This window comes from Lissotriton helveticus, chromosome 7, assembly GCF_964261635.1.
Source record: "Lissotriton helveticus chromosome 7, aLisHel1.1, whole genome shotgun sequence".
In the NCBI taxonomy this organism is placed as follows: Eukaryota; Metazoa; Chordata; class Amphibia; order Caudata; family Salamandridae; genus Lissotriton; species Lissotriton helveticus.
The window spans coordinates 1,641,818,520-1,641,840,682 of NC_136068.1; positions in this window are offsets into that span (position 1 = coordinate 1,641,818,520).

Sequence of the window (22,163 nt, forward strand, 5' to 3'; positions counted from 1 at the left end):
ATGACGGAGCGGTTCCGTCATCAGCGTCGGTTGGGCTGTGCTGATGACGGAACCGCTCCATCATCAGCACAGCCCTCGGGGGGAGCGCTGGTGCTCCCCCCTGGGGCATCAATCGTGGTGCTTGTAGCAGGGGTGGCAGCGGAAGACTTTCCGCTGTCACCCCCTGGTCCCCCACGCTTCCTGGTGATGTCGGCGGGCACAGCGCGCGCCGACGTCATCAGGAAGCGCTGGACGCGCTGGAAGCCATTTGTTTTCAGAGCGTCCAGCGGGAAGGATGAGTGTTCGTTGCTCCGGTGGGGTGGGGGGCCCGTTTCTTGGTGCCTTGAGGCATCGGGGGGAGGAAACAGTGTTTCCTCTCCCCTGATGTCCCAATGCAGGGCATTCCTGGTGCACGATCGCGCACAGCGTCGCAATCGTGCACCAGGAATGCCCCACTAGACACCAGGGATTGTTTGTTTATGTATGGTTTGTGTGCGGGAAGCGACCCCTTGGGCAAGTGTCGCTTCCTTTTGGGGGCAAATTAATTTTCAGACTTTTCTGCCCCCCCTGGGGCAGATCGGCCATTTTTTTGGCCGATCTGCAGCCGGGGGTGGGGGGGGCAGAAAAGCCCACTAGACACCAGGGATTGTATTTAATTTATAAAAGAAGCGACCCCTTGGGTAAGGGTCGCTTCCTAGGGGCCCACAATTTTTTTTAGACTTTTCTGCCCCTCCTGGGGGCAGATCGGCCATTCTTTGGGCCGAATCTAGACCCGGGGGGGCAGAAAAGCCCACTAGACACCAGGGATAGTATTTTATTTATGAAGGAAGCGACACCTTGGGTAAGGGTCGCTTCCTAGGGGCCAACAATTCTTTTTAGACTTTTCTGCCCCCCCGGGGGCAGTTCAGCCGTTTTTTGGGACTAATCTGGACCCAGGGGTATAGAAAAGCCCACTAGACGCAAGGGACTGTTCTTTTTATATAAAGGAAGCGACCCCTTGGGCAAGGGGGCTAAAGAATTTTTTTAGACCTTTTTGCCCCCACTGGAGGCAGATCGGCCGCTTTTTGGGCCGAATCTGGACCCAGGGGGGTCCCTGGTGTCTAGATTAGCCCTCTAGACACCAGGGATTTGTTTTTTTTACTAAAGGAAGCAACACCTTGGGCAAGGGTCGCTTCCAGGGGGCAATATAAATATTTTAGACTGTTCTGCCCCACGTTTATAATGATTTATATTCTGCCCCCCATGGGGACAGCCACCCCATTTGTAACATACCCTGTGACATAGTCTGTTGTAATGTGTGTTGTTTTTGTTTCTTCTGATGTGTATTGTTTTATTTTCTCTTTAGATAGTTGCAGTGTGCGGTTCGTTACTAGTGGTTCTGTTGTTCTGCTGCTTGAGTAGTTGCATGTGTTTGGTAAGAGACCTTTTTTGTTCAATTGTAATGTAATTGTTTTTTTTGCAAAGTGTGTAATAATACAAGTATGTTTGGTTTCTGTTTTTATTGATTGTAAAACATGTTTTGTATTTGTTCTTGATGTGTACTTCTGTAGATGTAAGTTTTTTTTTCTTCTTTCTAGTGGGATATCGTTGCCTATTTACTGTGTCTTTGCAGAGTAGGTACTGGTGAGTGTAGCTGTCTCTTGTAAGTGAATTGTATATTTTTTCAATATATAGATATTTGTGATAAAAGCTTACATTTTTTTACTTACTTTGCACAGTGTTGGGGTTGTTGAGTTGTTTGTGCAGACTCCTTTATTTGTAAAGATAATGGCTAGCCGCCGGATTACTGCTGAGCAAGTTGTAGGAATGCTTTTTGATTCTTCCTCTGACCATGGTCCAGAGACTGACTCTGATTCTGAGCCAGAGGTGGGAGGTGAAGATTCAGGTAGTGAGTTTTCTCTACTGTGGTAAATAAATAAATAATACCCTATTTTTGACTAGACATATATCATAACAGATAGCTCAATAAATAAGAGTCAAGATTCGAGGTAGTAGGAGTTTTGCAGGTTTAATACAGCATAAGGACAGGAACAGGACAACCTGCATAGGAATAGGATGACAGGGCCCAGCAGCTGCTGGGGCTGGATCTGGGATGAGCGCGCGCTAACTTTTAATAACAATACACGAGCATATATACATAGCGCAAACACATAGCATTACATTGCAGTAGGCGTAGCAGTGGGTGGAACAGAAGGCGTGACGCGTAGCAGTCGCGAAAGATAAGAGTAAAAAAGAAGGTGTAACTCAGACATGTGATGCAAACGTAACAGAATATGTCATGAATGGGCGGAAACATAGGAGGGGGCTACCTAAGGAGCCGGGACCTCTAACCTGGTGGTGCGTGCAAACTGGCAATGACGTGTTACTAGGAGAAGCTGGGGGCTATGAACTCTGTGCTAGGAGCAGAGACTAAAGTCTGGAGGGTCGGAGCGACATGTACCTAAACAGTATCTAGTATCTGATGTTTAGAGAACATGTTGATATAAACTAGAAGTCATGAGGGGAAAAGCTAACTGACTCTAAGACTGGAGCATGCATTTATTCTACCTGTAGTGCGTGATGAAGAATATTAAATGACCATTAAATACAGTATTTCTCTTAACATGGAGCCGCATAGGCTAGACAATGACGGAAACTATTGATGTAGTTCAGTAGCTTAGGAATGCAGAGAAGGAGGACTGAACTGATAACTGGAACTATAACATAGTCTTGGCAGACTCAGAGGCAGAGCCAAGCTGCACCGGGCACTGCGAGGCAGGAAGTAAGTGAAAGGTCGAGGATACAGGTGGGGGCTGTATCGCTCCTCAGCGAGGCTTCAGGAGACAGGAGCTGAATCTGATGTCCGGGCCCTTTTGGGGCCTAGAAACGGGGACTTTATAATAGAATAACGTGCACACTGAGAAACGTGGCAACATAACTTTACATAGGCCTGATACTCATAGTATTCACGAGGACTGGAAACTGGCATACTAGAGGAGGACACAACTATAATTGCGTCTTGAATCGGACATAGGGAATAACATATGCATATTGATCATGCACACATAACATATGATGGATGACACGTAGGGACACAGAACATGGCAAAATTTACTTTTCCACATTCCCTCCTTGTCACTACGTTTCCATCAGGAAACATTAATATTCATGATACCATCTATCATTTCATACAGTACCATTTGTTCATCTCGAATTGTCTTGGAACGGGATTTAGAACGGGGCTTGGGACTAGGAATACAAGAGGTAGCACACATGCCGCAAATCGCAGGGCCACATTGTATACAGAGACAGCAGCTGAATATGATCGCTACTGCGATACCTAGAAAGGACAGGACTTTCCATCCCCATGCGGAAATTATATTCCAGAACCAACCGGACCATGTCCAGGTGCCTGGATCTTGGTGTAATAGATGGGCAATTTTATGAAGTCTGGTTATAGCTGAATAAACAGACGGCGCGTTATTTGGAATGAAAATGCAGCAACTAGATCCGATGACTCTACAGGCCCCGCCCCTATCGGCCAGTATGACGTCAAGGACGAGACGATTCTGGAGCACAACAATTCTCATAAAGGATTGCTCTTCGGTTAAGTTACCTAGAGCGGAGGCAGTCTCATCTACTACAGCTTCAAGGGTTCTTGTTAACCTACGGATTAGCTTACTATTTACAACTGTACCTAAATAAGGGAACACACCTTTATCAATATCAATGAATTGTTCTGCAGCAGTTTCAGTATAATCGACAATCGGGAGGTTTCTTTTGTGTCTAATATGTACTAGGAAGGAATTCCTATGGTAGTCAGGTGGGGCTAGGAAAACAGGTGGCAGTAGGAAGGCAATGTAACAGGTTCCCTCCCAATCGAGGGGCAGACGAACATATGCAGTTTAACCACAAACAAAATAAGAATGACGTGAAGCTTTAAAAATAGATTTCCCACTGTCACTATACTGGATAACAGTAGTACAATCACTATGTCCTACGTGTACAGAACCATAATTACGGACACATAATTCGCCTTTGACTGGTAATACTGAAATAGCAGGTGAGTCTGGAGTAGTATCAGACTGAACATTCAGGACCATGAAATTCGAAGAATAGTTACCTAAATTATACACTTCATTTTCTAGATCTAAACCTGTTCTGTGGGGGAAACCTTGCTTGTCTGGGAAACATGTACTGTTAAGAAAAGACATATCTGTTGAGGATGACGTTAACGTGGACCATGCTCCACACGAACCATTATGTGAAAAAGGATAAGGAAAAAGTGGCAGAACTCCCTTCGGTGTCTGGAAAGGGGGGAGTCGACCACACACCCAACAATTAGTGGCATTGCTGGTCTGGTGTGAATAATGTAACATGCGGATAAATGTATTGTTACGCATAGCGAGGCGGTATGAATATTCGTGAGGAGGCAGATCACTAAACGTGTGTTCTACTGTAACATTAGAAGGCTTATTTACATGTGAAACTGGAAAACACAGGAAAAATGCGTAACTAGTGCAGGAAATCATTATGCTGATGAATAATATGAAACTTAGAAAAACGATACATCGGTTTGAGTTTTGACTAACTCTCTCACTATGGGGGTCTATTTTATACATGTCAGAAACAGTCTAACCGTTTCACCTAGGGGAGGACTTAGACAATCAAACTGACTGACTTATTTTACTAGACCTTAGCTTTTGCTTATACTCCTGCTGCGGAGTTTTCTCTAACAGGGGAGGGGTTGTGTCAATGTCATTTGCGGGACAGTCCTTAGGAACAATATTTTGACAAGTCTTGATATCCTGGGAAATGTTCTTGGAGACCGGCTTTAATCCGTAGAATTTCTTGACGTGCGAAAGGTGCACCCAGCCGCGGCGTCCTTCCAATTTCACAGCTGTACGGGTGGTGAGGAGGACCTGACGGGGCTCCTTCCAACGTGGCTCCAGCGGACTTGATCTGTCAAAGTTCCGGACGAGCACCATCGAACCTGGAACGATTTCATGCGGTGCCACCTCGGTATTGTCTGGAAATGCGGCGGCAACCTGTGAACGACATGAGTTGAGGGCAGACATCAAGGAAGCTAGGTAATCTGTCAGCATATTACATGAAACATCAGTAATACTTCGGGGTCTAGGAGTACCCCACATGTTAGGGGGGCGGCCGAAAACGACCTCATACGGGGACAGACCTGATCTGGAATGTGCGACCATGCGCATATAAAACAAAGCGACTGGCAGAGCTACTAGCCAGTCCACACCCTTATCTTTACAGACTTTAGCGATGCGGATTTTCAGGGTTTGATTATGTCTCTCGACTAGACCGGCTGCTTCAGGATGGCGTACACAATGAAACTTCCACTGGTACCCTAACAACAGGGAAACGTGCTTCATCAACTCAGATGAGAATGGCTGACCGTTATCAGAATATACGACTCTAGGGAGTCCATATCGAGGGAAAAACTCACGAACCAACTGCTTGGCAGTGGTCGCGGCTGTGTAATCTGGGACTGGATATGCTTCTGTCCATCTGGACAAAGCGCATACAACTACAAGAACATACTTGAAACCTCGACATCGCTCCATCTGAATATAATCCATCTGGAGGACCTCAAAAGGGTGGTCAGGGGGCTGGAAACCACCTTGTTCCACCGGGACACTTTTACCTGGATTAAACTGACAACATATCATACAGGTACGGACTTTCTGCTTGGCTGCAGCTCGTAAGTGCTTGTTAAACCAAATGTTCTGGATACTGTCTAACATTGCTTTTTCTCCTAAATGTGCTGGACTATGTGCGGTATTAATGATGACTTGAACCATAGAGTCGGGGAGAAACCATGCGGTTCTACCCTTTGTTAACCATCCTTGATCTGTCTGGACCCCTCCTTGTTCAGACCATTTCTTGATTTCATCGGGAGTAGCATGTAACTGGATATCTATGACATCTTGAGTAGGGTCTTTAACTGTCATACGTGTAGTCGGATCCGGAGTGTGTGTCATGTTAACTGGAATGTCTGGAGTCTGTGCTGTAAGCTTGGCTGTGCGATCTGCTAGATCATTACCTTGGGAAATAATGTCAGTAACTTTCGTATGTGCTTTGCATTTCATGATAGCAATAGATGTCGGTAAGTGTATGGCATCTAACAGAGCTTGAATAAGGAAACCATGCTGAATCTTGGTTCCATGAGAAGTCATGAAACCTCTCTCCTGCCAGAGCACTCCAAAGTCGTGTACAACTCCAAAAGCGTAACGTGAATCTGTGTAAACATTAACTTTCAGGTTCTTGGCGTGTATGCAGGCTTGTGTCAGAGCAACTAGCTCTGCTGCTTGAGCGGACAGGGTATCAATGCGGTGTGTCTCAATAACTTCAGTGTCAGTAGTCACTGCATACGCGGCTACTAGTTCTCCTGTACTAGTTCTCATACATGAACCATCCACATAAAGTGTCAGGTCAGGGTCTGGTAACGGAATATCTGTCAGATCTTGTCTTGGCTTTGTCGTAATGTTAACTACTTCCACGCAATCATGTGTGGCTGGATTTGAATTAACTGATGGCAACAGTGTAGCAGGATTCAGAACGTTGCAGCGTTTGATATCTATGTGTGGCTGAAACAGTGTCAATTCATAACCTGTTAAACGTGCAATTGTCAAGTGCTGTGTTTGTGTTCGGTTTAAAAGAACTTCCACGGAATGTGGAACTTGTACTGTCAAGGAATGTCCTAAAACTATGGAATCACTTTGTCTGATAGCTAGGGCTGTGGCTGCAACTGACTTGAGGCACGCAGGCAGAGCCTGGGCGACTGGATCTAGTGTGCTAGAAAAATAAGCACAAGGCTTGTTTTGTCCTGCTTGGTCTTGTGTGAGAACAGATAATGCTGTACCTTCACGTTCAGTAACGAAAAGTGTAAAAGGCTTACTGTAGTTCGGTGTAGCTAGAACTGGAGCTTGGCATAGGGCTTTCTTTAACTCGTTGAAACTAAGTGTATGTTCAGATGTCCAAGGGAGAACAGTCGATACGGCTGCCTCCTGTGTCGTTAACTGTATCAGTGGCTTGGCTAGAAATGCATACTGAGGAATCCATTGTCTGCAATAAGAAGTAAGGCCGATAAAGGCACGTACCTCCTTCTGGGTCTTGGGCTGAGGAAGACTCGCTATTAACTGGATACGGTCTGGTGTCAACTGCCTACCCCTCTTGGACAGTAAGTGTCCTAAGTAGACCACTTGCTGGACACAGAATTGAAGCTTCGAAGGGGACACCTTGTGTCCCATCTCGGCTAGGAAATACAGAACCGTCAGTGACGCTCGCTCGCAGTCACGTTCAGAACGGGCTGTGATCAGTAGATCATCGACATACTGGAGCAGGGCAGTGTCAGTTGGCATGTGAATGTTGTCTAGTTGTCTCTTGAGTGCTTGACTGTAAATACTAGGACTTTCTGTGAAACCTTGAGGAGCTCGTGTAAACATATAGCTCCTTCCATTTAAACAAAATCCGAAAAGAAACTGGCTGTCTGGATGGATGGGAACACTAAAAAATGCGTTCTTGAGGTCTATGACAGTGAAGAACGTGGCTTCGGAATCAATAGCAGTTAACAGGGAAGAGATATCTGGGACAACTGGGTACTGCGGAATAATACATTTATTAAGTTCCCGTAAATCAATCACTAATCGATATACTGGGGGTGCATTTGGATCAGTACGTTTCATGACTGGAATGATCGGAGAGTTACATACATTGGAGTCAGTTTCTACAACTACTCCTTGAGCCATGAGCTCGTCTATAATTTTGGATAAGGCTGCTACAGCCTCAGGTGGCAATCTATACTGCCTGATTCGTGGTAACACTACACCTGGTTTCAGGGTCACACGATGGGGTGTGATTTGCATGTAACCTACATCAGTTGGACCTTGCGCCCATAAATGCTGCGGAACCTTAGACAGTCTGGAATCAAAATCTCGTAATACATAGTGACCCTTAAAGTCACGTAGGAACAATCGTATTCCCTCTGGGGAACAACATATAACTGCACCTAACTCTTTCAGTGTTTTAATGCCTAATAGATTTTCTGGACATGACTTAGTAAGTAACAGATCAGTAGTGCGGGACAATGGACCTACTTCTAGAGTGACTGGCTTTGAGATCTCATTAACGATAGGCTTTCCTGAAAATCTAAGGGAAACATTTCTTGAGCCTGAGAGCGGAGCCCCTGGAACTTCGGCATGACTAATTGTGGTCCTACTTGCCCCTGTATCAATCAAAAACTTTCTGTCTTTCCCTAATACTTGACTGTGAACATAGGGACCTTCTTGATCTACAGGTATCTCGATGAGAGGCAAGCCTACCTCCCTCTCTAGGCTGTTTCATGAATATGGCTGGTACTCTGGATACTCAGACTGTGCATACTGGTACATCTGTGATGTAACATGCTGTGTTGCAGCAATAGGCTGCGGTGCTGTAACTGTCTGTGGTGCATTCTGTGACTGAGGAGTCTGTGAAACTTGTTCTTGTCTAGGCGGACGTGGTCTTTCTTTAGTCTTACCAGTAGCTATGTTGTGTTTCAGAACTGCACACTCATTTATAAAATGACCTGGCTGTTTACAATAATTGCAGTTCCCTTTAACGGGAGCTGCAGGATGACTGGCTTGATTCGGACCCCTCTTCTGACTGTCTTGAGGAACAGATTGTGCAACTAGTACTTTCATTTTCGTGTCTTTCATACGTTTTCTCTCGTGTTCTTGCTCTTCCCTGATTCTATTCTGGTGATACTGGAGCATCTGGAGCATCTGGGACGGAGTATTTGCTTGCCAGGTGCTTTCGACTTTCAAAACTCGGTTTTTAATTGGTGGACTTGAATTCTCGACTAATTTAGTAACGAAAAGGTGAGGGTATGACTCACTACTTGTCTTGAGACCACTGTTAATACTAAAGCACTTTTCAAACCTAGAATAAAAATCACTAATATCTTCATCTTGTTTCTGTTTACAGGCTGAGATTGCATCCCAGTCTTCTTTTCTCGTTGTTAATAATCTGGGTAAAACTTGAATTAATAATTCTGGTAATTCTTTACATTTATCTCCGAGACCAGTACCTGGTACTCGTATCTTATCTTCAGCTTCTAGGACTGCCCAATCTATCTTTTTCTCTCCCACCTCCCATTCTTTTTCTTTAAGCTTTTCATACACCCCTGCGGGTAGCAGAACCTTTAACATTTTAATGATATCTGGGTAAGTGTATTCTCCCATACGGAGCATGTCTTTTAATTCTCTATGGAACCCTGCTGGATCTTTGTCATGACAGGGAATTAATTTCTTCATTTCGAGGAGTTCCATCTTTGTGATCGGAGTGTATACAAACACTCGCTGCATTTCGCCACCCGTTCCTCTGACTGGGTGGACTTCTCGTAACGGATTCTGTCTGTCTATGTAGAATGATTTACTTTCTGGGGGTGAGACATGGACAAAATGCGGGTTCAAGAATGTTCTATATTTGTGGCGTTGTTCTAGAATGACACTAATTAAATCGGTACCTAGACCTCTCCATCTGTACTGGAGTAACTCGTTCAGGATATCATGTAACGGGCCTGGATCAGAATGTTGACCCTCATACAGAGTAATGAGGTGCTGAGTCATATACATACCCACCAGTCGCTGCTCGGCTGGGGGCATTTTCAGAAACATTTGTGCCACTATTTCGTCTGGAAAAGTGGTAGAATCAGTAATCCATCTGACTGCTGATCGGACTAGTTCCTGTTCATGCATAGTACTTAACTCACTATAACCGATTCGTGATTTCAGAATGTGATCGGTAGCTTGAAATACTTGTTCTAGGGAACCTTGTTCTGGTGCTGAATGATGGAAAGTTGACTTGTGTTCTAGACGTAAATGGCGATCTGGAAATCTAGGTTTTCCTACATACGCTATTCTGGCAGTATTCTCATCGTCTTCCTCTTCAGGATCAGAGGTACTTTCTTTCTCGCTTACTTGTGCGGCTTTACGCTGTTCGTGTATCTTTATTATCTCTCTACGGATTTTCTTGTACATACTTTCCATGGCACCAATGGTATTGTGCTTTCCTTCGGCTATATTATCACTCCACTTTGTTAGAGTTTTCATTTCTTCCGGGTCTTTAGACGGATAATCCTGTTCTCTTATTAGACAGTTAATTAAGAACTTTAATATCATGCGCTGAATCTCGGCTTTCCTTTGAGACATGGCATCACTAATACTTTGTGGGTCATCCCCTGTACGGATGAAACGATATATCCTGTCTAGATCTTCTTTCATATTTGGCAGGGTGACTAGATACTCGGTCACTCTCCTTACGCGTACGGAATATAAAACCATATTAAACTCGCCTGGAACTGGGTCATAGACACATTCGCCAAGGGTTTGCCTGATCTCTGCAACAGACTTATTACTTTTAGGAGTACGCTGTGATGCTTGAGCATGTAATTCGAGTGCTGATAAACGCTTGTATGGCGGCGGAGTTTGAGGAAGACCTCCTCCTGCGGCCCCTAAACTAGAATCATCAACTGATGCTTTTCGTCCTGGCAGGGTGGGTAATTGTAACGTGGGCTGGACTTGTATGGCGGGCTGACCCGGGGGGGCTGTTAAGGGCACCCCGGTGTCTGGAGGAGCAGGAATTACCTGATTTACAGGGACTGGCGGAGTGCGAACAGGATTTGCATATTCGGGGACTGTGTCGTCCAGATAGGACGAAATAAAAATATCAGCTGCGGTCGGTTTGTGACGTAGCTTGGTCGGAACTAATGGTGGCGGGAAATTACTGGATGCCTCTGGGGTCGTTTTTGGCAAGCCCTCAGCAAGAAGAGGATACATACCCTTAATGAGGGCATTCCTCTGTCTGTCTGATTGCTCAGTTCTAACTCGTTCACCTATCTCGATTAATTCTCTTTCTTGGGCTCGTTCTTGGGATTCTCTACTTAGTTCTGACTTTCTGATTTCTTTTTCGGTTCTTTTATGAGCTTCTTTGCGCCATAACTCGATGGCATCTTTCTGTGATTGTCTGGCTTTCTTTTTCCATAATGCCTCTTCTACTCGCATGATGCATTCGGCATCCCATGTACCCGATACGGGCCATCTATACTTTTCTTCTAACTGTTTGGTATACTCTACCCATAAATCTAGATACAATATGGCGCTTATGCCATGCTTCTGATACATAAAGTGACCTGGACTGTCCCTGGGCGGGACGGGAACTGCTGCTTCCAGCAGACCCTTTCTAGTTTTTAACTGACGTAATTTTGAGAAGAGCGGCATGACTGGACTATAATCTGGACATAATACAATACACAATAAACACGAAATCACGTCGCACTCATACCACAACATTAAAATACATGACGGACATTTAAAATAACAGTTCGAACAGAATACTACCTGGAAATACTGAGAACAGAACACATGAATTTTCTCGAGAACAGAACTGACTAGAACAGAAACGAGATGCACTGCTGAAACAGTACGAAACTTACCGGTCTCATAAAGAGACACGTCAGGACCCGTATCCACCGAAGTGGACACTTCGTTTGTGGGACTGTGTACCACCAACCCACAGACCAGAGTCAATTAAATTGACCCTGTCTAGATACCACCCTAGTAACGGTACTCACCGGGTAGCAAGAACGGAAGGCCTCGGACTGGACTGGACTGCTACGACGACGAACTTCGGACTTCAGTTACGGGTGGACCTCCGGATACCTCGGACCTTGGACTCTTGGCTTGGGCTCTGGTCGGGACTCGCCGCGTTCCTCCACCGTCTCGTCTGGATGCTGGACCGCCTCCTCCGTCTCCTCCGTGGGCCTGAGGGATACTTGAGCAGAAATATCTGCCACTGCGCAGAAGAGTTCCGTCACGACTGCAGAGGGTCAGGGGGTCGGCGTGGCTTCACCGACGCGTGGGGAAAGGGCAAGTCCCTATTCGGGCGCCATTATGTGGTAAATAAATAAATAATACCCTATTTTTGACTAGACATATATCATAACAGATAGCTCAATAAATAAGAGTCAAGATTCGAGGTAGTAGGAGTTTTGCAGGTTTAATACAGCATAAGGACAGGAACAGGACAACCTGCATAGGAATAGGATGACAGGGCCCAGCAGCTGCTGGGGCTGGATCTGGGATGAGCGCGCGCTAACTTTTAATAACAATACACGAGCATATATACATAGCGCAAACACATAGCATTACATTGCAGTAGGCGTAGCAGTGGGTGGAACAGAAGGCGTGACGCGTAGCAGTCGCGAAAGATAAGAGTAAAAAAGAAGGTGTAACTCAGACATGTGATGCAAACGTAACAGAATATGTCATGAATGGGCGGAAACATAGGAGGGGGCTACCTAAGGAGCCGGGACCTCTAACCTGGTGGTGCGTGCAAACTGGCAATGACGTGTTACTAGGAGAAGCTGGGGGCTATGAACTCTGTGCTAGGAGCAGAGACTAAAGTCTCGAGGGTCGGAGCGACATGTACCTAAACAGTATCTAGTATCTGATGTTTAGAGAACATGTTGATATAAACTAGAAGTCATGAGGGGAAAAGCTAACTGACTCTAAGACTGGAGCATGCATTTATTCTACCTGTAGTGCGTGATGAAGAATATTAAATGACCATTAAATACAGTATTTCTCTTAACATGGAGCCGCATAGGCTAGACAATGACGGAAACTATTGATGTAGTTCAGTAGCTTAGGAATGCAGAGAAGGAGGACTGAACTGATAACTGGAACTATAACATAGTCTTGGCAGACTCAGAGGCAGAGCCAAGCTGCACCGGGCACTGCGAGGCAGGAAGTAAGTGAAAGGTCGAGGATACAGGTGGGGGCTGTATCGCTCCTCAGCGAGGCTTCAGGAGACAGGAGCTGAATCTGATGTCCGGGCCCTTTTGGGGCCTAGAAACGGGGACTTTATAATAGAATAACGTGCACACTGAGAAACGTGGCAACATAACTTTACATAGGCCTGATACTCATAGTATTCACGAGGACTGGAAACTGGCATACTAGAGGAGGACACAACTATAATTGCGTCTTGAATCGGACATAGGGAATAACATATGCATATTGATCATGCACACATAACATATGATGGATGACACGTAGGGACACAGAACATGGCAAAATTTACTTTTCCACACTACACATGGCTTCATCTGATGATGAAGATACTCTGAGTGCTGATGAAGCTACTTTTGGTGTGGATGAAGTGCCTGTGGTTGCGAAGGACATTGCTGTGCCAATAGTGCGGCAAGAGGCATCTGGGCTGCAGCCTGGGGCTGCTAGACTTCCAGTTGGTGTAGTGAGACAAGTGGCAGCTGGTCGGCAGCCTGCGGCTGCAAGACTTGACGTTGAAAGTTCTGACCTCTGGGTTGCACCAGGCATGGTGCAGCCGGCATTGCCTGAATTTACTGGTGTTCCAGGGTGTAGGGTGAACACTGAAAACTTTTTGCCAATTGATTTTTTCAAGTTGTTTATGGATGATGTGTTTTTGGCTGAGATTGTTGAGCAGACTAATTTGTATCAATCAATCAATCAATCATCGCATTTATATAGCGCACTACTTACCCAGTGGGTCTCAAGGCGCTGGGGGAGGGAGATTTGCTACTGCTCGAACAGCCAGGTCTTGAGTTGCTTCCTGAAGGCGAGGTGGTCCTGGGTCAGGCGGAGGTGGGTGGGGAGGGAGTTCCATGTCTTGGCGGCGAGGTAGGAGAAGGACCGTCCCCCTGTGGTGGCTCTACGGATGCAGGGGACGGCGGCGAGGGCGTGGCTGGTCGATCGAAGCTGGCGTTTGGGAGCGTAGAAGTTGAGGCGGCTGTTGAGGTATTCTGGGCCTTGGCTGTGTAGGGCTTTGTGTGCGTGGGTGAGGAGACGGAAGGTGATTCTCTTGTTGACCGGGAGCCAGTGCAGGTCTCTCAGGTGTCCGGAGATGTGGCTGCGGCGGGGGATGTCCAGGATGAGTCGTGCTGAGGCGTTCTGGATCCGCTGGAGTCTCTTCTGGAGTTTGGCGGTGGTATGCAGAAACTGTTTTGAGGGTGAACAGTGCCAGCCTTAAGCCCCACGCTAGAGCTACCCGGTGGACTCCCACAAATTTGGAGGAGATGAAAAAGTTTTTGGGTTTAACTTTTTTGATGGGCTTGCTTAGGAAACCATCAATGGCTTCATATTGGTCTACTAGTCCCTTGATGGCAACAGCTATATTTCCGGCAGTCATGAGTCGTGATAGGTATTTGCTTCTGCTTCGGATGATGCATTTTGTTGACAATAGTTCTGCTTTGGCACAAGATCACCCTGATTGTGACCGTCTTTTCAAGATTCGGCCTGTCATTGATCATTTCGTTGATCGATTTCCTGAGATCTTTTATCCTGGGAAAGAAAGTGGACACTGTTGCTTGTGGCACAATCCGCTCAAACCGTAAAGGTTTCCCAAAAGAACTTGTTTGTCAAAAGCTTTCTCGGGGACAGTGCAGTGCATTGCGTTGTGAGGAGCTTCTAGCTGTGAAGTTTTCAGACAGGAGAGATGTCTACATGTTGACTTCCATACATGATGAAAGCGCTGAACCGGTGACTGTTTGGGGTCAGGTTGCAGAAGCGCGCAAACCTGTGTGCATAATGGTCTATAATAGGCACATGGGTGGTGTTGACAGAGTAGATCAGAGGTTGGAACTGTAAGCTGCTCTTCGTAAGGCTTACATTTGGTACAAGAAGCTGGCTATCCATCTTTTCCACTTGGCAACCTTTAATGCTTTTGTTGTGTTCCAGAAATCTTGTCTCCAGTCAACGATGACTTTTGTAAAGTTTCAGGAGTCTGTAATAGGCAGCCTTGTTTTAGTGGAACAGGCAAGTGTTCCTAGAGTTGGAGTGGTGGAGGATGTTGCCAGATTGAAAGATCCCCACTTTCCTGATCAAATTCCTCCTACAACCTCAAAAGACTTTCCCAGTCGGAGATGTAGAGTCTGTTGGCGAAGAGGTTTGCGGAAGGAGGTTTGTATGTACTGCCCCGACTGCCCTTCAAACCCTGGGCTGTGTGTACCTGCTTGTTTTAGATTGTACCACACGCAAAATAATTTTTGGGAGCATCCATGAGTGTTAAAGTGAACTGGTTGATCTTTAATCTTTAAAACTTATTGTTCAGTTTCAAAGTTGGCATTTGTGTAGTGTTTTTAGATTTAGTTGTAGTGTTAGTAGATTTGTATCAATTTGCAATTTGTTTATTTTTTTATCTTCTTTGAAAAAAAACTAAAGTATGATGTTGGTTTGCGTGTAGTGTCCATTGTCTGACGGTGTGCATGGTTCGGTGCTTGGCGGGCAGTGTCTGTGGACTGGTGCTTGTCTGGCGGTGTCTGTGGATTGGTGCTTGGCTGGCGGTGTGTGTGGTCTGTTGTTTGGTTGGCAGTGTGCGTGGTCTTGCGCTTGCCTGGTGGTGTGTTGGGATTGGTGCTTGGCTGGTGGTGTGCCTGGGCTGGAGCTTGGCTGGCGGTATGTGTGGAGTGGCGCTTGCCTGGTGGTGTGTGTGGACTGGTGTTTGGCTGGTGGAGTGTGTCGTCTGGTGTTTGGTTGGCGGTGTGCATGGTCTTGCGTTTGCCTGTTGGTGTGTTTGGATTGGTGCTTGGCTGGTGGTGTGCCTGGGCTGGTGCTTGGCTGGCTGTGTGTGTGGAATGGTGCTGTCCTGGTGGTGTGTGTGGACTGGTGCTTGCCTGGCGGTGTGCGTGGTCTGGTGTTAGGTTGGCGGTGTGCGTGCTCTTGCGCTTGCCTGGTGTTGTGTTTGGATTGGTGCTTAGCTGGTGGTGTGCCTGGACTGGTGCTTGGCTGGCGGTGTCTGTGGACTGGTGCTTTCCTGGCGGTGTGTGTGTGGACTGGTACTTGGCTGGCGGTGTGCGTCGTCTGGTGCTTGGCTGGTGGTGTGCGTGGACTGGTGCTTTGCTGGCGGTGTGTGGGAAGTGACTTAATGCTGGTTACTACACACAGTGCTAGTTGAGCACCACTCCATGTAATCCATGAGTTTGTGTTGTTGCTGTGTCAGGAATGTGGGCGTGTGAAAGTTATGGGCCCTTGATTGGCGTTGTCTGCTGGTGGAAGTGTAGTAATGTGATGGGTCCGCGGGTGGCGGTGTGAATGTTTTGTATGTGTCACATGTATGAAAGGTGTATGAATGGCCTGTAAAGCGGTTGGTGCCTTGTCGTGGCTTTACAGCTCACGAGCTGTGAGTCAATGGCTCAGTTTCTTGTCCTTTCCATTATTAACAGTGTATTTCATTTTTTGTGAAATCACTTGCTAATACAATGGTATATACTGAACCATACCTCACCCTCGTGCCAAATCCAACCAGTATGTGTGTGTGTTTGAAAACTTGATGTCAGTGTAGTTTTTTTTATTTATTTTTTTAAGCAGGACGCACCTTGTCACTTTTTTTGTAAATGTTGTGATGTATTGCTTTTGTGCCTGGTGGTGTGAATGGTCTTCTGTGTGTCAGGTATGAAAGGTGTGTGAATGGCCTGTAAAGCGGTTGGTGCCTTATAGTGGCTTTACAGCTCACGAGCTGCGAGTCATTGGTTCAGTTTTTTTGTCCATGTAATTGACAGTGCATTTCGTTTTTGTGAAATCTCTTGTTAATAAAAATATATATACTGAATCATCACTCACCCTCGTGCCAAATCCAACCAGTATGTGTGTGTGTTTGAGGAATAGATGGCTGTGTAGGGATCTTATTTTTCTTAGTCTCTGTGCCAAGGTGTACATTCTGCTTACGAATAACCTGCCAATTGTAGATATTCTTGAAAACCCATGGTACTACATGGTGATGTCTCTCTGGTGAAGTCTAACAGTTAATTGTATCCACAATATTCTGCAAAACTCACAATGTCCGTCATATTTTCCTTGCAATATTGCGCCCAAATTGTCACGCTGCACAAGTAAACAACTAATTTTGTCAAAACTAATTGGTTTAGCTAGGGGGGTCACATGGGTTTTTCACTCCTTCCTCGGTTGCCATCTAGGGAAACCTAGCATACCCACACATTTTTGGAAAGTAGACATCCGGGGGCTTTCAAGGGGGTATGGCTTGCATGGATCCTCCAACGTTCCTTTTCTCAGAATCCCTAGCAAACTTTAAATGTAGCTAAAATAATTTATTTGTTTCAAACATTTCTGTGTTTAAACTTCTGTGTTTAAAAGTGTGGCATCACTTATCTTATCTTATCTTATCTTATCCTATCAAAGTTTTATAAAGCGCTCGCACACCCAAGGGTTTCATGGCGCTAACTAACAGGACACTAACTCTACTAAGGAGACCATCAATCATTAGGCCGTAGCCTGGGTGAACAGCCATGTCTTTAAAAGCTTCCTGAATGGAAGGAGAGCAATGCAGGAACGAATTTCCAAGGGGAAGGAGTTCCACAACTTAGAAGCGAGAGTAGCGAACCTGCGGCCTCCCTTACGTGAGAGCTTATAACGAGGAACAATCAGAAGAGTTTGGGATGCAGACCGAAGGCTACGGGAGGGGGTGTATCTGAGCAGCAGTTTCTGAATAAACTTAGGACTGCGAGCATGTAGGGATATAAAAAGTATACAGGCCAATTTAAATGTGACACGGTGTTGAATCGGAAGCCAGTGGAGTTGCCTCAAGAGATGCCTGGCTGACTGCCATCACGGGAGGCGGTGTATAAGTCTCGCTGCCTGATTTTGTGCCATCTGCAGACGTCTGCTAAGTGTGGCGGGAGGCCAAGATAGATGGCATTGGCATAGTCTAAATGAGACAATACCAGTGCCCTTAGTACCTGGGTCAGAGCTGATCGAGTGAGCATCTGACTGATCTTTTTTATTTTCCGCAGTTGGAAAAAGCAGGTGGACACAACTGAGTTGACCTGTGGTTTTAAAGAGAGCTCGCTGTCAATGAGAACCCCTAAGCTTTTGACTGATTTAGACGGGACAGGCGGGGAGCCCAATTTCGATGGCCAATAGTGAGAGCCCCAGAACAGTTGACTATTGCCAAACAACACCATTTCCGTCTTGCTCGGATTTAATTTGAGTTGGTTCTCATCCATCCACTAGCAAATGTGGAGCATGGTATTCTGAAATTGGTGAATCGAGTCAGGGGAATTGTCTATTGTAAAGGTGAGTTGCAGGTCATCTGCGTAATTGAAAGTGGTTACTTTAAAGGATTGAAGAGACTGAAGCAGAGGGAGCATATAAATGTTAAACAAAATAGGTGACAGTGAAGAGCCCTGGGGGACTCCACAAGTGGTGTGGAGTTTGTGAGAGAAAAAAGGAGGTAGACCGACCGCCTGAGTGCGGTCGCGGAGAAAGGATCTAATCCAGTCATAGGCCAGGCCACAGATGCCCACGGATCTGACACGGTCGAGGAGAATGTTGTGGTCGACCGTGTCAAACGCGTCTGACAAATCAAGCAAGACCAGCGCCTGAGGAATTCCCAAATCTGCATTAAGACGCAGAGAATCTAGGACGGCAACGATAACTGATTCGGTCGAATGGGCAGGACGGAAGCCGGCCTGAGAAGGATGTAAGACGTCAGACTGTTCAATGAAGTTAGAAAGATGGGAGGTAACATGAGCTTCCAGTACTTTGGCCAGGTACGGAAGCAAAGAAATGGGCCTATAGTTTGAGAGATTCGTGGGGTCCGCTCCCGGCTTTTTTAAAAGGGGCAGCAAAACCATTTTTTTCTGGAGACTTGGGGGAACACGGGGTGGGTGGAAATTTGTTGATCCACGCAGATTCCAGAACTTTCCACCAGAGAAATGTGAGGAAAATGCATTTTTTTGTCAATTTGTTAGGTTTGCAAGGGATTCTGGGTAACAGAACCTGGTGGGAGGCAGTTGAGTCACCCCATCCTGAATTCCCCTGGGTGTCTAGTTTTTAAAAATGTATTGGTTTGCTAGGTTTCCCTAGGTGCCGGCAGAGCTAGGGTTAAAAAACGAAAGGTATGCACTTTGCCAAAAAAGGGCCCGTTTTCACTGCGAAATTGCGGTACGAACATGTTGCGTTTTGCGATGTTTCCTGTCGCAGGCACTAGGTAGACCCAGGTAAGTGAGGTACCATTTTTTTTGGGAGACCTGGGGGAAAGCGGTGTGGGTGGAAATTTGTTGATCTATGCAGATTCCAGAACTTTCCATCACAGAAATGTGAGGAAAATGCGTAATATTTGACAATTCTTTAGCTTTGCAAGGGATTCTGGGTAACAAAACCTGGTGGGAGGCAGTTGAGTCACCCCATCCTGAATTCCCCTGGGTGTCTAGTTTTCAGAAATGTATAGGTTTGCTAGGTTTCCTGAGGTGCCGGCAGAGCTAGGCTTCATAAATGAAAGGTAGGCACTTTGCCAAAAAAGGGCCCGTTTTCACTGCGACATTGTGGTGCGAACTCGTTGCGTTTTGCACTGTTTCCTGTCGCAGGCACTAGGCAGACCCAGGCAAGTGAGGTACCATTTTTTTCGGGAGACGTGGGGGAACACGGGGTGGGTGGAAATGTGTTGATCCACGCAGATTCCAGAACTTTCCACCACAGAAATGTGAGGAAAATGCATTTTTTTGGACATTTTTTTAGGTTTGCAAGGGATGCTGGGTAACAGAACCTGGTGGGAGGCAGTTGAGTCACCCCATCCTGAATTCCTCTGGGTGTGTAGTTTTAAAAAATGTTTAGGTGTGCTGGGTTTCCCTAGGTGCCGGCAGAGCTAGGGTTAAAAAACGAAAGGTAGGCACTTTGCCAAAAAAGGGCCCGTTTTCACAGCGAAATTGCGGTGCGAACACGTTGCGATTTGCGCTATTTCCTGTCGCAGGCACTAGGTAGACCCAGGCAAGTGAGGTAACATTTTTTTGGGGAGACCTGGGGGAACGCGGGGTGGGTGGAAATTTGTTGATCTATGCAGGTTCCAGAACTTTCCACCACAGAAATGTGAGGAAAATGCGTATTTTTTGACAATTTTTTAGTTTTGCAAGGGATTCTGGGTAACAGAATCTGGTGGGAGGCAGTTGAGTCACCCCATCCTGAATTCCCCTGGGTGTCTAGTTTTCAGAAATGTATAGGTTTGCTAGGTTTTCCTAGGTGCCGGCAGAGCTAATCTTCAAAAACGAAAGGTAGGCACTTTGCCAGAAAAGGGCCCGTTTTCACTGCGTAATTGCGGTGCGAACACGTTGCGTTTTGCGCTGTTTCCTGTCGCAGGCACTAGGCAGACCGAGGCAAGTGAGGTACCATTTTTTCCGGGAGACCTGGAGGAACACGGGGTGCGTGGAAATTTGTTGATTCACGCAGATTCCAGAACTTTCCACCACAGAAATGTGAGGAAAATGCGTTTTTTTGGGACAATTTTTTAGGTTTGCAAGGGATTCTGGGTAACAGAACCTGGTGGGAGGCAGTTGAGTCACCCCATCCTGAATTTCCCTGGGTGTCTAGTTTTCAAAAATGTATAGGTGTGCCGGGTTTCCCTAGGTGCCGGCAGAGCTACGGTTAAAAAATGAAAGGTAGGCACTTTGACAAAAAAAGGCCCTTTTTCACTGTGGAATTGCAGTGCGAACACGTTGGGTTTTGCGCTGTTTCCTGTCGTAGGCACTAGGCAGACCCAGGCAAGTGAGGTACCATTTTTTTTGGGAGACCTGGGGGAACACGGGGTGGGTGGAAATGTTTTGATCCACGCAGATTCCAGAATTTTCCGCCACAGAAATGTGAGGAAAATGCGGTTTTTTTACAATCTTTTAGCTTTGCAAAGGATTCGGGGTAACAGAACATGGTGGGAGGCAGTTGAGTCACCCCATCCTGAATTCCCCTGGGTGTCTAGTTTTTAGAAATGTATAGGTTTGCTAGGTTTCCCTAGGTGCCGGCACAGCTAGGCTTCAAAAACGAAAGGTAGGCACTTTGCCAAAAAAGGGCCAGTTTTCACTGCAAAATTGCGGTGCGAACACGGTGCATTTTGCTCTGTTTCCTGTCACAGGCACTAGGCAAACCCAGGCAAGTGAGGTACCATTTTTTCCAGCAGACCTGGCGGAACGCGGGTGGGTGGAAATTCATTGATCCACGCAGATTCCAGAACTTTCCACCACAGAAATGTGTGGAAAATGCATTTTTTGGAAAAAAATGTAGGTTTGCAAGGGATTCTGGGTAACAGAACCTGGTGGGAGGCAGTTGACTCACCCCATCTTGAATTCCCCTGGGTGTGTAGTTTTCAAAAATGTATAGGTGTGCTGGGTTTCCCTAGGTGCCGGCAGCGCTAGGGTTCAAAAATGAAAGGTAGGCACTTTGCCAAAAAAGGGCCCGTATTCACAGCGAAATTGAGGTGCGAACACGTTGCGTTTTGCGCTGTTTCCTGTCGCAGGCACTAGGCAGACCCAGGCAAGTGAGGTACCATTTTTTTCGGGAGACGTGGGGGAACACGGGGTGGGTGGAAATGTGTTGATCCACGCAGATTCCAGAACTTTCCACCACAGAAATGTGAGGAAAATGCATTTTGTTGTCAATTTGTTAGGTTTGCAAGGGATTCTGGGTAACAGAACCTGGTGGGAGGCAGTTGACTCACCCCATCTTGAATTCCCCTGGGTGTGTAGTTTTCAAAAATGTATAGGTGTGCTGGGTTTCCCTAGGTGCCGGCAGCGCTAGGGTTCAAAAATGAAAGGTAGGCACTTTGCCAAAAAAGGGCCCGTATTCACAGCGAAATTGAGGTGCGAACACGTTGCGTTTTGCGCTGTTTCCTGTCGCAGGCACTAGGCAGACCCAGGCAAGTGAGGTACCATTTTTTTCGGGAGACGTGGGGGAACACGGGGTGGGTGGAAATGTGTTGATCCACGCAGATTCCAGAACTTTCCACCACAGAAATGTGAGGAAAATGCATTTTGTTGTCAATTTGTTAGGTTTGCAAGGGATTCTGGGTAACAGAACCTGGTGGGAGGCAGTTGAGTCACCCCATCCTGAATTCCCCTGGGTGTCTAGTTTTTAAAAATGTATTGGTTTGCTAGGTTTCCCTAGGTGCCGGCAGAGCTAGGGTTAAAAAACGAAAGGTATGCACTTTGCCAAAAAAGGGCCCGTTTTCACTGCGAAATTGCGGTACGAACATGTTGCGTTTTGCGATGTTTCCTGTCGCAGGCACTAGGTAGACCCAGGTAAGTGAGGTACCATTTTTTTTTGGGAGACCTGGGGGAAAGCGGTGTGGGTGGAAATTTGTTGATCTATGCAGATTCCAGAACTTTCCAT